This window comes from Telopea speciosissima, chromosome 7 (assembly GCF_018873765.1).
Source record: "Telopea speciosissima isolate NSW1024214 ecotype Mountain lineage chromosome 7, Tspe_v1, whole genome shotgun sequence".
Taxonomy (NCBI): domain Eukaryota; kingdom Viridiplantae; phylum Streptophyta; class Magnoliopsida; order Proteales; family Proteaceae; genus Telopea; species Telopea speciosissima.
Window position 1 is genome coordinate 57695535 of NC_057922.1, and position 4902 is coordinate 57700436.

At 36.9% G+C, this 4902-nt stretch overlaps 1 long non-coding RNA gene across 1 annotated transcript; it reads right to left on the reverse strand.

The window, feature by feature from the left end:
* Window positions 1–395: 395 nt before the first annotated feature.
* On the reverse strand, window positions 396–3623 carry LOC122669202. The gene is made up of 2 exons (XR_006333979.1): window positions 3501–3623; window positions 396–715 (listed from the first exon to the last, which is right to left on the reverse strand). It is a non-coding gene; the product is annotated as an uncharacterized LOC122669202 (long non-coding RNA).
* Between the last annotated feature and the right edge of the window lie 1279 nt (window positions 3624–4902).

Genomic DNA, 4902 nt, shown 5'->3' on the forward strand with positions numbered 1-4902 from the left:
ATCTAATACATAAATCACTGTGTAGTACTTGGGTGTACTTTCATTCCCCTGTATATAGATAACCTCAAGAATATTCACATCAGGTAGCAAATAACATTATTTCTGTCCAACAAGGTTTAAAATTTTTGAAATCAGGTATGGTATCAGTTTCCAATAATTCCAATTTGATTTGTCCCGGAATTGGATGCAATAGATCGGACTTGGCATAACTCTTATGCAAAGAATCTGGGTTAATCAGGGATCGACACCAGTTGATTCCGAGTCAAATCAGCCAATCCCACCAATTCCTATCTGAATTTTAAAACCCTGCCACAAACATTAGAAAACAAAAATTAAAAGAAATAAAAATAAGGAGGACAACATCATGGGCTATTATTCTCCCCCCCCCCCCCCCCCCCAAAAAAAAAAACAGCTTTATTCTCTCATAAATTGAATTTTTACAATCATTATTCCTGCAAAAAATAATTGTCTTCCAAAGAGACAATTTGAGTTATGAAAAGCAAAAACAAAGTTTTTTTTTGTTGAACTCAATCTGTTGTCAACCCAGTGATCTGGCAGAGATCTACAGTGTACCACAACCGGGCTTCATTTGCAGAGATGATGATCACAGCTGCCAATTTGGTCATTTCTGATCTGTATACACCGCATCAACATCATCGAGTTCAAGAAGTTTGGACATAAGTTCCTTGTTCAAATCCATGGCTTCATCATCTACCTGAAACCAATAAACAAGTTGGCATTACTTAAAAACTCTATTTCATGTTTTCAACCATTTCATGGCAAGGGAAAAAACCATCTCCTTGGATCCAATCAGAAAAAAAAAGGCAAATTTGGCATACATAAGAAATCATGGATCCCATCAATGATTTTGCCACAATTGTTAATTTCCAAGGATGTACTTTCAGACTTTTGACACTTAGAGCCATAACATAAAACAAAATAATCCAAACTCTTTTCTCAGCAAGACGTTTCTTTACCAAAATAATTTCAGTAGAAACCACTGAATATTTCTATATTACAGTATGACAAGGAAAAGATAAACAACGATTTGAAACATGTTAACCAATATGTTTAAGAGTTTCAGATACTGGTGGATCTCCACCCATCTTGTCATCCTCCCTTCTCTCTGATTCTAATAGCCTTTGGCCTAGCTCCCCTTTTAATAAAATGTAGGTTAGTTTTTCTCCACCACCAACCCCCCCCCCCACCCAAAAAAAAAACTCATTATAGCTTGTTCAAGCAACATAGAAATTAAGTGCGCACCAAATTTGGAATTATACAACAACAACAAACTCAGCCTTATCCCAAATTAATGGGGTCGGCTACAGATCCAAACAAAACAAAATATAGAAAACAAAGTTATACTCAAAAAAAGATGAAGAATAGATGGGAGAAGAGGGATGGGGAAAGAGATGAGAAATGACAAAGGAAAATGACCAATGGAAGATTGGAAATAAGTAGAAAGATGAAAGATAGTGAGAGGAAAAAGGCACAGCCCAACACGTCAGGATAATCTCAGTTAAATGGGGTCTGCGACATGGATCCTTGCCCTCCAATAGGCTTTGTCTGAGGTCATACTTAGGACCAGACCTAGACTATGCATGTCCTTCCTTACCACTTCTCCTGTAGTCATTTTAGGTCTGCCCCTAGCTCTTTTAGCTCCTTCAATCAGAATCATATCACTCCTTCTTACTGGGGTGTCCCTAGGTCTACGTTGAATATGACCATACCATCTTAAACGACTCTCTCAGAGCTTGTCATTGATCGGGGCAACTCCCAAGTCTGATCTTATGTGTTCATTCCGTACTCTATCCTTCCTTGTTTTTCCATACTACACAAAGCTTATCAATATGACACTTCTTAACTGCCCAACATTCTGCCCCATACATCATGGCCAGACGAACAACAATCCTATAGAATAGAACTTTCCTTTAAGCTTTAGAGGAATACGTCAATCACACAGCACTCAGGACGCACCTCTCCACTTCATCCATCCCACTTTAGTTCTCTGTGAAGCATCATCCTCTATGTCACCTTTATTTATGATTGACCCCAGATATCTAAAATAGTCAATTTTTTGTATCTCTCTTTCCTCAATTTACAACCTATCATTATCCATCAAAGTGTGGCTAAAATTACACTCATATACTCCGTCTTCGTTCTATTAATCTTAAATCCTCTTGTTTCTAAGGTTGACCTCCAAAGCTCTAACATAGAGTTAATCCCCTCTTTTGTCTCATCCACCAAAACGATATCATCTGCGAAGAGTATACACCAAGGGACCTCGTCTTGAATGCTCTTGGTTATATCATCCATGATAAGCGCAAAAAGATAAGGACTTAAGGCTGAACCCTGATGTAATCCAATCAACAACAACAATACAGCCTTATCGCAACTAAATGGGGTCGGCTACATGGATCCTTTCAAAAACAAAGTGGGGAAAACTGAGGTCCTCATAAAGGGAAAGGAAAGTAAGAGAAAATTAAAAGAAATTGGATAAGCAAGATAAGTAATGGAAAATGAAAGATGTAAGTAAGAGGAAAGAGGATAGCCCAGTAATTCAGGAAAATCTCAGCTACGTGGTGTCGATAACGTGGATCCTTGCCCTCCAATAGGCTCTGTCTGAGTTCATACTTGGTACAAGTCCCAAACTATGCATGTCATTCTTAACAACCTCACCTATGGTCATTCTAGGCCTGCCCCTACCTCTTTTAGCTCCCTCAATTGGCATCAAATCACTTCTCCTTACTGGAAAATCCCTAGGCCTCCGTTGTACATGGCCAAACCACCTCAAGCGACCTCCCACAAATCTCCCACTGATGTAATCCAATCGTAATTGGGAATTCCTTGCCCTGACCTCCCACAGATCTCACACTAGTCGCCACGCCCTCAGATATATCTTTAATGACATCCATATATTTACTTGACACCCCCCTCTTCACTAGAACATGTTGGATTAGATGTCTAGGGACTCTGCCATAGGCTTTTTTTAGGTCGATAAAGACCATATGGAGATCCGTCTTGCTATCTCTATATCTTTCCATAAGCCCCCTCAATAAGTAGATAGCTTTTGTCATGAATCTTCCTGACATAAAGCCAAATTGATTCATCAAGATATGAGTCTCTCATCTCAAACAGGCTTCAATAACCTTCTCCCAAAGTGGGATTATATAGGTCAAAATTTGTAAGGGAGAAAAAAGCTTAGGCTCTTCTATGACAGTGGAGTTAATAGTATCCTTGGCTTAGAATCAATTATTTCAAGGGGAAAAGATGAAAGAAATAAAAGAAATATTCTCAGATCATAAGAGAAAAAAAAAACATTTATTATACAATATCTTGGCGAAAAAATATATATATGCATAAAAATACGGGTGGGCATGTGATAGCATATCACCTTCCAAAATATTTAAATATTCATAATAAACCTTCAACAAGTTGCAAGGTCAAAGCTTGACAAATAAGAATGTAATCGAAATCATTAAACCTAGCAAGTAATATACCTCGAAAGTGGTTATTGGAAGTAGCTCAGATCCATTATCGGGTTCAAAAGATATTCCTTCCTCACGCAGCTTAGATAGTATAGCTGAGTAGTTCTCTGCTGAACTTACAACCTTATAGTAGCTACAGAACAAACCAACCAACTGTCAGAACACCGTGAATCACAAAAAAAATTGGAAATATTATATATATATATAATACATTTGAGATGATAGCCTTCTTTTGTTTAGGCTCCTGCAAAAAGCATTTTTGTCAACTGACTGAAGAAATTGGAGTCTGTCGCAATTCTTACCAGCTTTGAAAACTACAGATATATTAATTGTTTACGTAACATCAATTTGCATCTTAAAATTTATGAACAATAAAAAGAAGGAAAGAGGAAATGAGAATCCCTAACTGGATTACTGAAATTCATGGAAGGACACTACAAAATTAGCTTCTGGATGAGCTTCTAACCAAAATGAAACTCCATCATAATTACAAGAGAATAATGATCAAATGAAATTGAAACAAAGAAAGACTTCCAAATAGGCTAATAATGCATCACTATTTCATGCTCCCAACAACAGTAGAAGAATCCATAACAACTAAGGAGTGAAAGTAGAACAAAATTTCAAGATAGAATTTTGATTTCAAAATGTTTCAATGTTTTGAACATTTCCAAATATCCAGCAATTTAAACTAAGTGGTATTAAAAAATCCCAGTACTTACCCTGAAATTTAAGGAAAAATAAGAAAAAAATATATGGCAATTTCAAATTTCAACCCAGAGCAGAAATAGGTGATGAAAGAAATGATCAAATAAGACTTTGAAACTTGCACCCAATCAAGACAAAGGCAAAGGCCAAAACTGTGGCCTCCAACAAACAAATTAGGAGTTCAAAGTAAGCTATATTCAGGCTGTTAAAGTTAATACCGCAAGGGGTTATATTTTTAGGGGTATCGTTGTAATGCTCTTTACGTTTCACAGAATCAGGGGTATATGGACACTTGCCAATAGTGAGGAGTTTTATGTAATTATGCATTGCATTATTAAGTATTATAAATATACCTTAAGCTGTTGATTAGGACTTAACACATTCTAATCGACCAGTCTTTAGTTTCGCTCTTTTCTCTTCTCTTCTTCTTTCTTCTTTTTCTTCCATTTCTCTGCGCAGGTACTGGTTACTGTTACTCTGATTTTGTCACATAGTATCAAAGCACCATTAACCAGTATATTCAGTTTATTCCTCTTCTGTTTTGAGAGTCTCTTAAACAACCGACTGGTGGGCAGAGACCTGGTGCTACGTTTATTGTTCATGATGTATTCCCTTTTTCATGAAAGACAAAACAAGGGATTGCTTGTGTGGATGAAGTCTACTCTGCTGTGATAATGCTTGAAGGAGTATATGTCTTCAATCAACC